The following is a 12,859-nucleotide window of genomic DNA, read 5'->3' as shown; positions in this document are numbered from 1 at the left end:
AAAGAGTCAGATAGGACTGAGCGACTGAACTGAACTGAACTGGACAGTTAAATGGACTCACAAACTTTGAAATGAAATTAGCCACTTAAAATTTATGCTATTATTTCATAATAATGAAATAGGTATTTCATTATTTCTCTGATTATTTCTCCTTTCCTTCCAAGGTAAGGAGCAATGGCTGTGCTTTGCTGGAGCAGCCGTTAAGAGATACCCCACACCCAAGGTAAGAGAAACCCAAGTAAGACGGTAGGTGTTGCAAGAGGGCATCAGAGGGAAAACACATTGAAACCATACTCACAGAAAACTACTCAGTCTAATCACACTAGGACCACAGCCTTGTCTAAGTCAATGAAACTAAGCCATGCCTGTGGGGCGACCCAAGATGGGCGGGTCATGGTGGAGAGATCTGACAGAATGTGGTCCAGTGGAGAAGGGAATGGCAAACCACTTCAGTATTCTTGCCTTGAGAAACCCATGAACAGTATGAAAAGGCAAAAGGATAAGATACTGAAAGAGGAACTCCCCAGGTCAGTAGGGGCCCAATATGCTACTGGAGGTCAGTGGAGAGATAACTCCAGAAAGAATGAAGGGACGGAGCCAAAGCAAAAAGAATACCCAGCTGTGGATGTGACTGGTGATAGAAGCAATGTCTGATGCTGTAAAGAGCAATATTGCATAGGAACTTGGAATGTCAGGTCCATGAATCAAGGCAAATTGGAAGTGGTCAAACAAGAGATGGCAAGAGTGAATGTTGACATTCTAGGAATCAGCGAACTGAAATGGACTGGAATGGGTGAATTTAACTCAGATGGCCATTATATCTACTACTGTGGGCAGGAATCCCTCAGAAGAAACGGAGTGGCCATCATGGTCAACAAAAGAGTCCAAAATGCAATACTTGGATGCAGTCTCAAAAACGACAGAATGATCTCTGTTCGTTTCCAAGGCAAACCATTCAGTATCACAGTAATCCAAGTCTATGCCCCAACCAGTAACGCTGAAGAAGCTGAAGTTGAATGGTTCTATGAAGACCTACAAGACCTTTTAGAACTAACACCCAAAAAAAGATGTCCTTTTCATTATAGGGGACTTGAATGCAAAAGTAGGAAGTCAAGAAACACCTGGCGTAACAGGCAAATTTGGCCTTGGAATATGGAATGAAGCAGGGCAAAGACTAATAGAGTTTTGCCAATAAAATGCACTGGTCATAACAAACACCCTCTTCCAACAACACAAGAGAAGACTCTATACATGGACATCACCAGATGGTCAACACCGAAATCAGATTGATTATATTCTTTGCAGCCAAAGATGGAGAAGCTCTATACAGTCAGCAAAAACAAGACCAGGAGCTGACTGTGGCTCAGACCATGAACTCCTTATTGCCAAATTCAGACTTAAATTGAAGAAAGTAGGGAAAACCACTAGATCATTCAGGTATGACCTAAATCAAATCCCTTATGATTATACAGTGGAAGTGAGAAATAGATTTAAGGGCCTAGATCTGATAGAATGCCTAATGAACTATGGAATGAGGTTCGTGACATTGTACAGGAGACAGGGATCAAGACCATCGCCATGGAAAAGAAATGCAAAAAAGCAAAATGGCTGTCTGGGGATGTCTTACAAATAGCTGTGAAAAGAAGAGAAGCGAAAAGCAAAGGAGAAAAGGAAAGATATAAGCATCTGAATGCAGAGTTCCAAAGAATAGCAAGAAGAGATAAGAGAGCCTTCTTCAGTGATCAATGCAAAGAAATAGAGGAAAACAACAGAATGGGAAAAAGTAGGGATCTCTTCAAGAAAATCAGAGATACCAAAGGGACATTTCATGCAAAGATGGGCTCGATAAAGGACAGAAATGGTATGGACCTACCAGAAGCAGAAGATATTAAGAAGAGATGGCAAGAATACACAGAAGAACTATACAAAAAAGATCTTCACGACCCAGATAATCACGATGGTGTGATCACTCACCTAGAGCCAGACATCCTGGAATGTGAAGTCAAGTGGGCCTTAGAAAGCATCACTATGAACAAAGCTAGTGGAGGTGATGGATTTCCAGTTGAGCTATTCCAAATCCTGAAAGATGATGCTGTGAAAGTGCTGCACTCACTATGCCAGCAAATTTGGAAAACTCAGCAGTGGCCCCAGGACTGGAAAAGGTCAGTTTTCATTCCAATCCAAAGAAAGGCAATGCCAAAAATTGTCAAACTACCGCACAATTGCACTCATCTCACATGCTAGTAAAGTAATGCTCAAAATTCTCCAAGCCAGGCTTCAGCAATATGTGAACCATGAACTTTCCGATGTTCAAGCTGGTTTTAGAAAAGGTAGAGGAACCAGAGATCAAATTTCCAACATCTGCTGGATCATGGAAAAAGCAAGAGAGTTCCAGAAAAGCATCTATTTCTGCTTTATCGACTATGCCAAAGCCGTTGACTGTGTGGATCACAATAAACTGTGGAAAATTCTGAAAGAGATGGGAATACCAGACCACCTGATCTGCCTCTTGAGAAATTTGTATGCAGGTCAGGAAGCAACAGTTAGAACTGGACATGGAACAACAGACTGGTTCCAAATAGGAAAAGGAGTTTGTCAAGGCTGTATATTGTCACCCTGTTTATTTAACTTATATGCAGAGTACATCATGAGAAACGCTAGACTGGAAGAAACACAAGCTGGAATCAAGATTGCCGGGAGAAATATCAATAACCTCAGATATGCAGATGACACCCCCCTTATGGCAGAAAGTGGAGAGGAACTCAAAAGCCTCTTGATGAAAGTGAAAGTGGAGAGTGAAAAAGTTGGCTTGAAGCTCAACATTCAGAAAACGAAGATCATGGCATCTGGTTCCATCACTTCATGGGAAATAGATGGGGAAACAGTGGAAACAGTGTCAGACTTTATTTTTCTGGGCTCCAAAATCACTACAGATGGTGACTGCAGCCATGAAATTAAAAGACGCTTACTCCTTGGAAGGAAAGTTATGACCAACCTAGGTAGCATATTCAAAAGCAGAGACATTACTTTGCCAACAAAGATTCGTCTAGTCAAGGCTATGGTTTTTCCTGTGGTCATGTATGGATGTGAGAGTTGGACTGTGAAGAAGGCTGAGCGCCGAAGAATTGATGCTTTTGAACTGTGGTATTGGAGAAGACTCTTGAGAGTCCCTTGGACTGCAAGGAGATCCAACCAGTCCATTCTGAAGGAGATCAGCCCTGGCATTTCTTTGGAAGGAATGATGCTCAAGCTGAAACTCCAGTACTTTGGCCACCTCATGCGAAGAGTTGACTCATTGGAAAAGACTGTGATGCTGGGAGGGATTGGGGGCAGGAGGAGAAGGGGACGACAGAGGATGAGATGGCTGGATGACATCACTGACTCAATGGACGTGAGTCTGAGTGAACTCCAGGAGTTGGTGATGGACAGGGAGGCCTGGCGTTCTGAGATTCATGGGGTCGCAAAAAGTTGGACACGACTGAGTGACTGATCTGATCTGATCCATGAACTATTTTGGAGTTTGTTTCTGTAGGTTTCAAATATAACTGGATTTTTCTTCTAAGTTTGAATACTTTATTTCAGAGAACACAATAGATAACAATTATATTCATATTGTGTTTTTACCTAACAAATTACAGAGGCATACCAACTCTTCAGTCAGTAATACAATACTATGAAATAGCTAAGGTAGATAAAATTATATTATTGTTAATGAAACTGTGGGCTCAGAAAGTTAAGGAATACTAAGCAACATGAAAGTGAAACTTGCTCAGTTGTGTTCAACTCTTTGTGATCCCATGGACTACATAGTCCATGGAATTCTCTAGGACAGAATCCTTTCCCTCCTCCAGAGTATCTTCCCAATCCAGGAATCGAACCTGGGTTTCCTGCATTGCGGGCAGATTCTTTACCAGCTGAGCACAAGGAAACCCCAAAAATACTGGAGTGGGTAGCTTATCCCTTCTCCAGTGGATCTTCCCGACCCAGGAATCGAACCCGGGTCTCCTGCATTGCAGGCAGATTCTTTACCAACTGAGTTATGAGGGAAGTAAGCAACATGGCTAGGACTTAAATGCAGTTATTTTTACCCTAAACTTGGATTTTTCTTTCTTTCCAGTATGAAAAGAATCGTTCAAATGTTACACTTTTCTTTCATACTTAGATATAGAAAACACAATTGACTGACACAGCTTCTAACATGCAACGTTGTGATCCCAATACATACATATTCATATTCTCAGTCTTCTGTTTAATGTTAATAAACGCCCCCCACCACTTCCTCATGGTCTTTTAATATTCCTAGGCAAGAGAGCATGACTGAATTATTAGAATCTCATGCGGTATTGCACTTATGAATTATATTTATTAAAATTAACTAAAGCATGAGAAAAGTTTTTATTTATACAACTATAATTATGTTCAACTCTATAAATGTTAAGATTTTTAAGTATCCTTCAAAGAATTTGGATATTTAGAAGTGATAGACTTAGGTTTGTTAAGCAAAAACTCTTAGAACAAGAACTTATTTCAATCACTTTCAAGTTCATTTCTGGTCTGTTATCTGAAGACATCACCATTAGAATTTTGTTTGTTCTCTAAAATGCTGAATGTGTTCATTACAAATCACCTACATAAGGTAAAATAATTTTGACTGTGTTTTGAAAAGTTTTGTTATGTGGGTCTTGTCGGATTTTAGAAAAAATAGAAATATGTTGTAGTGAAATGTACACTGATTTTTATGGTCCAGGCCTTGTCTTTAGGTGTGGCTTTACCAATGTGACTAGATGACCTTAAGCTTTATTTACTCATAAGTAAGTAAGTAAGTAAAGTCGCTCAGTCGTGTCTGACTGTTTGTGACCCTGTGGACTGTAGCCCACCAGGCTCCTCCGTCCATGGAATTCTCCAGGCAAGAATAATGGAGTGGGTTGCCATTTCCTTCTCCAGGGGATCTTCCCAACCCAGGGATCGAACCCAGGTTTCCTGCATTGCAGGCAGACGCTTTAACCTCTGAGGCACCAGGGAAGCCCTTATTTACTCATAGGTAATCAGCCCTGGGATTTCTTTGGAAGGAATGATGCTAAAGCTGAAACTCCAGTACTTTGGCCACCTTATGCAAAGAGTTGACTCATTGGAAAAGACTGTGATGCTGGGAGGGATTGGGGGCAGGAGGAGAAGGGGACGACAGAGGATGAGATGGCTGGATGGCATCATTGACTCGATGGACGTGAGTCTGAGTGAACTCCAGGAGTTGGTGATGGACAGGGAGGCCTGGCATGCTGCGATTCATGGGGTCGCAAAGAGTTGGACATGACTGAGCGACTGAACTGAACTGAAGATTTATTTTGGAGAAGGAAATGGCAACCCACTCCAATATTCTTGCCTGGGAAACCCCATGGACAGAGGAGCCTGGCCAGCTACAATCCATGGGGTCGCAAAAGAGTCGGATATAGCTTTTAATGACAACAGCCGCAAGATTTATTTACTAAGTTTCATTTACTCATAGGTAAGATTTCTAAATCAAAGTAAGATAAATATTTATAAATAAGTATTAAAATGAAAGCAACACATCCAATCAATAATACTGTTGGTATCTTTTGCTTTACACAGCCATCTTGATCTTGGCATTACCATATACCACTCAATGTATAGTGTAGAAGATAGTGATGCAACTTCAAGAGTGCCAGCAAGTTTCCCATGTCAACCTACACTTTCAGTTGATGTCACCTGATGACTAGTAATCATTAAAGTGTCATCTTTTTGTCTTATATTTGCTTCCCAGTTAAAATGCAATTAAATAGAGAATGTTAAGCTGTTATAAATCATTTATGCCACCGTGTAAAGGCAGAGAAAGATAAATCTATTTTTGAGGAAGAAGTGAGCTACTTTGGATATTATTGCCCCAAGTTGGAACATTTGTATTGAGATTAGATATCATGTTAAAGACTTTTTTTGGTCTTAGGTTATAAGAAACTTATTAAGAGGAAAAATTTGACAAAAAACTTTGCAACAATAATGACTCTTTAAATTGAATGGCACTGAAAAAATTAACCTTAATAAAAGCTATGCATGCGTGCTAAGTCATGTCAGTCATGTCCAACTCTTTGCGACCCCATGAACTGTAGCCCACCAGGCTCCTCTGCCCATGGAGTTCTCTAGGCAAGAATACTGGAGTGGGTTGCCATTCCATCCTCTAGGGGATCTTCCCCAACCAGGTAGTGAACCCACCTCTCTTATGTCTCTTGCCTTGGCAGATGGGTTCTTTACCATTAGCACCACCTGGGAAGAGCCCCAAATAAAAGATATATTTGACATCAAAACTACATCATAAAAAAGAGTGCAAAAATTATATTAATATTTGGATGTTATAGAAACATCCCTGTGATATGGAAAAAGTTCCTCTTAAAGTGAGGTTCAGATGTCAAAACATGACAGGTATCTTTGGGACAATCAGTGAACAGATTATTTTGATTCATAAGAATGGGATGTCCTATGACCAGGGCCAAAGGATGGGAAGAAGTCATGAAAGAGAGCCATGCAAAATATGCAGTTATTTCTGGAGGAAAATCTTGCTGCTGGAGGAATTGAAATTTTTCATATTTGGCACCAAATGTAAAAAAAATAGCAACAGAGCATAAATGCTTGTATGCGTTTATGAGGATGTATAGTGAATAGTGAAAGGTACTCAGTCATGTCCAACTCTTTGTGACTGTACAGTTCATGGAATTCTTCAGGCCAGAATACTGGAGCGGGTAGCCTTTTCTTCTCCGGGAGATCTTCTCAACCCAGGGATCGAACCCAGGTCTCCCGCATTGCAGGCAGATTCTTTACCAGCTGAGCCACAGGAGAAGCCCAAGAATACTGCAGTGGGTAGCCTATCCCTACTCCAGCAGATCTTCCCAACCCAGAAATCAAACTGGGGTCTCTTGCATTGCAGGTGGATTCTTTACCAACTGAGCTATCAGGGAAGCTATCAGGGAATATCAGATATTTAATATTCCTATGTGGATGTAGGGTGGCTTTATCAGTAAACTAGAGAGATGATGGGCCAGGATATAGAGAGGAAATGAAGCTTACAGTTTGCTGGTATTAAATCAAAAAGTCAGTTGTTGTTCAGTCAGCGGGGATCCTAAAATGTTTCTTTGGTCTCTGTATGCATATTTTAATTATAATGATATTATTACTAATTTAATAATATTAATAGCAATAGCATTACATATTTAATCAAAAGAAAGCAAACGCAATGGTGCACCATTCAGATTGTAAAGCTGAAACTTGTCTATATCTTAGAAATATTCTGTTTGCCTCTTCTTCCACTACCCAGTATAAATCACTGAGTTCTGTGTTAAATATTTATTTAGTTTTGCTTATTATATATTCATCTCTATGAATTCCATATAATGGTACAGTATTGCATGAATAGAGAGGCTCATTTCCCTTAACGTTTTGTTTTTTAAATTTCAAACACAGTGATGTGCGCAGTAATAACTGTAGCTTATTTATGTCTTTGGTATATACTATTCCACTGTGAGGAGGGCATGGCAATTCACTCCAGTACTCTTGCCTGGAGAATCCCATCGGGCTGCAGTCCAGAGTGTCTCACAGGGTTGGATATGGCTGAAGCAACTTATGGACATGGTGAAGCAACATGCATGCACATTTCACTGCATGAATACACCAGGATTTGTTTACTCATTCTAAACTTGAAGAAATCTTGTATTGTTTTCAGTTTTAACCTATTTCCCTTATAGGTTATTGCATATTATTTAATATGGTTTCCTGTGCTATACAGTAGGTTCTTGCTGTTTATTTTTTTTAATTAACCTTTTTATCTTAATTGGAAGATAATTACTTTGCAAAATTGTGATGATTTTTGCCGTACATCAGCATGAATCAGCCACAGGTATAGTGTCCTCCCCATCCTGAACACCCCTCCCACCTCCCTCCCCACCCAATCCCTCCGTGTTGTCCCAGAGCACTGATATGTGAAAATGTTTATCAATTTTATACATAGTAGTTTTTATCTGCTAATCCCAAATTTCTAATTTATTCCTCCATCCACCCTTCCTACTTTGGTAACCGTAAATTAGTTTTCTACCTCTGTGAGTCTATTTCTACTTTTTAAATACATTCGTTGTATTACTTTTTTTAAAGATTCCACATATAAGTGATATCATATGATACCTGTCTTTTTCTGTCTGACTTACTATGCTTAATATGATAATCTCTAGGTCCATCCATAGCCTCAAACACTATGCAAATGAATAAATTCTTATGGCTATATATGTGTCTTTCAAATGATACTTCTCTCTTGATCCTGTCTGTTCAGATAAGGAAATCCAACTAGGCAGGGCTAAACAGAGTCCATCTAATAACTGCTTGTATCATAAATGAATAGTATTTTGTCCCTTAATTAATTTTATGTTGCCATATATGTTCATCTTTTAGCAATTTTTCTTCAATTGCTTCTGAATTTAAGAGGGTATTTCCCCACAAAACTTGTAGCATTAATGTTATTTCTTTCATTTTTGGGTATTTAAAGTTGTTGCTACATTTGTAATTTATTTTGTTGTAGGAGCAAAGTGAAGTTCTCATTCTTTTTCAAAACTGCTGATATGAAAGGATGATGTTATACTACCAGACTCATGTTTTGACCCATTCTTCTTATCATAGTAAAGTAAAACAAAAATAAAGGGACTGATGGATAAGAGGAAATGGTACAGTTTCAGTTTCCTTAATCACATGGGAGTCATTGTCCTTTTTCTGACTTTTTGACTTTCCTTAGACTTATAGTCTGTAACTTAAACTGTTCACTTAAATTTTAGCAGTAAGGATCTTTAATTAGTAGGAAAAATCCTTGGAATTCTAAAGAGGATTCAACAGTAAGATTATTTAAGAGTGTAAAACACCACTCTGGTGCAGGAATATTTATTGATTAAAAAGAGTTGTAAGCAAATGTATTAGTGGATTTGTTTTGAAGACCTGAACTTTAGGAATTGGCTTTAGGTAATGTGGCCATGAAGTCTGTCAATCAAGGAGGGACACTATTGGGAGTGAAATGTGTTATTACTTTGAACTTGGACATTTTATATCCAAGAAACTAAAATACATGGTTATTCTTTTTTAAGAGGATGGCTTTGACCTTGCAAGCTTTAAAGGAAGTCATTTTTTCTCAGTACACAGCACAATGCCGGTGGAATAGAAGGTACTTATACATTTGTTGAAAAAAAGTAATGAATGTTGCCACAGGATTCAGAAACTCTGCTGCTGCTGCTAAGTCACTTCAATCGTGTCCGACTCTGTGCAACACCATAGATGGCAGCCCACCAGGCTCCCCCGTCCCTGGGATTCTTCAGGCAAGAACACTGGAGTGGGTTGCCATTTCCTTCTCCAATGCATGAAAGTGAAAAGCGAAAGTGAAGTTGCTCAGTCGTGTTCGACTCTTAGCGACCCCATAGACCGCAGCCTACCAGGCTCCTCCGTCCATGGGATTTTCCAGGCAAGGGTACTGGAGTGGGGTGCCATTGCCTTCTCCTCAGAAATTCTATGCATATCTAAAAGAAATGAGAGCAGTGACTCAAACAGGTATTTGCATACCCATGATCATAGGAGCACTATTCACAATAGTCAGAGGGTAGAAGTAACCTTGGTTTTACGGACTGCGAGTTTGGCTCCTCCCCAGATGTCATGTTTTGAATCCTTTAACCTTCTGTGTGCCTGTATTTGAAGATGAATCCTCTAAGGAGGATGACTAAGGTTAATAGAGGCCACAAATGTGGGACCCTAATCCAACAGGGTTCATGAATATGTGTGTGTGTGTATACATATATATATATATATAGAGAGAGAGAGAGACAGAGGAGGAAAGGAGACATGAGGCATCACAAGAAGGTGGCCATCTATAAGCCAGGAAGAGAGCTCTCTTTAGAAACTGAATAGGCCAGCACCTGGATCTCAGACTTCCATCTTCTAGAACTGTGAAAAAATAAATTTCTGTGTGCTTACCCACCCAATCTAAGATATTTATTTACACTTTAACAAATACTTTAAAAAGTGGAGGTGACTTTCAACAGGCCAATGGGTTGAGAATAGAAGACTTTTGAGGTGTCTGTATAAAAAAGCCTAGATTTCCTTGAAGGGACTCTTCATAGAAATATGGACATCAAAGACAATTCTGTTGAGGGCTTAGGGGAAAAAAGAAGAGAGCCATAGGGAAAACCTCTATAATTTTAGAGAATACATATATTATCATGAAGAAATATGAATATTAAAGGCCTTTTTTTTTGGTGAGGTTTCAGATAGAAATGAGTAATAGGTTATTGAAAACTGGAGGAAAAGTGACCCTTGATATAAAGTGGCTATGAACTTGGCTGAATTCTGTTCTACTATTGTACAGAAGGTAAAACTTGCAAAACAGGTGATTGGATATTTAGCTAAGACTGTTTCTAAGCAAAATGTTATAGGAGCAACTTGGTTTGTCCTTACAACTTGCAGAAAAAAGTGACAAGAGAAAAATAAATTGAAGGAATTCTGTGTCTAAAAGAACAAGAACATAAAGATTTGAAAATTTCTTTAAGTATTAAAGTTATAAAAAAAAATGAGAAAGTGTGTTATGAAGGCATTAAGAGTGTGACTGAACAACCACTTGATAAGGAGATCTGTATGAATGTGAACTGGAAATTTACTCAGCTGTGTCAGCAGAAGCTAGGGGTAGGGATGGGATTATACTGGCAGAAACAGTTAGGTGGGAACAGAGGAAACAGAAAGGGACAAAATGAAGGCAGGTTGCTAACATACTTCATCCTTCAAAAAAGAAAAAAATGACCCAGAAGGTGATTTAGAGATCTATAGAGCTGTCACTGCCACTACAGGCCCAGGGAGCAAGGTTGCTTCAGCCTCAATTTCAGAGGGCGAGGCCTTTGAAGGCAGTTTTAAAAGGGGGGCTGCCCTGAAGAGTACTGGGGGATATTGCTTCTGCCCCTGTAGGCTTGGAGAGCAGACCATGGAACAAAAAAGATTATTCTCTAGCCTTAAAATCAGTTGACTCTTAATCAAATAAATCTTAGTGAACCTAAATCCTAAAAGCAGCAAGTGATCCATTTGAAGGACTGTAATCTGATTAGATAGACAGGTAAAATTTCCCTCTGCTATAAGAAGGGAATACAGTAAGTTTGCCACATAGGAATGAGTTCCACTGCAAGAGCAGGTTTTTAAGTCCATTTGGTTTGTAAGTCCTAGGTAGATACCCAACTAACACAACGGGCTATGCAGTTCTGTACTGTAATGAGTTTATAATGCTTTTTACACAAATAATACTAAAAACAAATATAAAAAATGTTTAATTTTACAGTTAAGTACTTTGAAAAGTACAGTAGTACAGTACAACAATGGCATACAGGAGATAGCATGGAGTGAACAGGCAAGAGGAGTTCCTGACTGGAGGTGGGAGAGGGGATGGGAGATGGTAGAGCTGAAGGATCCTTAGCAACAGAAGATGGAGGGCAAGCTTCAATTTCACTCATGCCTGACGTTCATGGCACAGGTTCTTGTTCCTTGGCAGAACCAGATGCATGCTCACGTCTTTGAAAATTCGCAACTTGAATGTTTGTATGTAGGGGATTTACTGTACAGAATTTGTATGTAGGGGACTTACTGGACAGAAAAGGAGATGTTCTTTTCTGAAATGTACTCAGTCCCAGTATTGCTGAGAAAAATGAACAAACTGTCTTCATGGAAAAATTTTTTTTTCTTTAAGTGGAATTTAACTTGTTAGGTTTTGGATTTGCATAGGATTCTTTTCTTCCTGAATTGTTACATATCCAGAGATTTTTATGATTTGTCTCCCTGGTCTTACTGTTAACAAATACAAATCACATGTTCATGCCTACTATCCATAAGACAGAGAGGGGCAAGCAGGCCATCTGCCTGGAAAATGGAGAAATAAGAACTGGAGAAAGGCACTCCAGTAACTCAATGGGTTTGGATGGAAAGGAGATGGACTTATGAGATCATCTGTCATATTTCACTAATCAACCCTATCAATCCATCACATTTAAATGAATGATTAGTATTTATGATCTTTCACATACAGAAATAGAGTCTCTACAAGGTTATATAATTGAAAAGATCACAACACAGTGGCAGTTTGTTAAGTACTATCAAGTATCTTCTCAACTCCATCCTCTTGGCTCATTATCTACTGGTCTCAACTCACTCCAAATAATTAGAATCTCTTTATAGACTAGCAAGTAACTTCTGAACCACATTCATTACCATCATATTGTATCCCCTCCACATTTTGAAAACATGTATGTATGTAACATTAACCTACTCCAGTGTTCTTGACTGGGAAATCACAGAGATAGGAGCCTGTCGGGCTACAGCCCATAAGGTCTCAAAGTGTCAGACACGACTGAGCACACAGGTACTATGTAATCTTGTGGCTTAAATCCATTTCGTGACTTAACCAATATTTTAGGACTGAGACCAGTACCCTGCATGGACTGCACCTTGTCCACCTTCTAAACTTCATGTTGTATAACTTAACTTTTCCTATTCCCTGATCTTTTAGTTTGTCATATTCTCATAACAGAATATTTACATGTGAAGTTTGTATTCTCAGTAGAGTTTTTCTTCCTCTTTCTTTGCTCATTTAATTTCTTTCTCATCCTTCAGATTTCATGTCAAGGGTTGCTTTCGAAGGCATCTTATCTGAGCCTCTTCCCAGGGTAGATTAGATTCCTTTGTGTATTTACATAAATTTATTAGTTTTGTGTTTTTCCTTTCATTATGTTGTTCTTTAATTGATCTCTGTCTCACATGCTGTATAGTAAACTATAGGATGAGGACTGTTCACTGATCA

Source organism: Bos taurus, chromosome 5 (genome assembly GCF_002263795.3).
Source record: "Bos taurus isolate L1 Dominette 01449 registration number 42190680 breed Hereford chromosome 5, ARS-UCD2.0, whole genome shotgun sequence".
Taxonomy (NCBI): Eukaryota; Metazoa; Chordata; class Mammalia; order Artiodactyla; family Bovidae; genus Bos; species Bos taurus.
Note: the sequence above shows the minus strand (reverse complement) of the source record.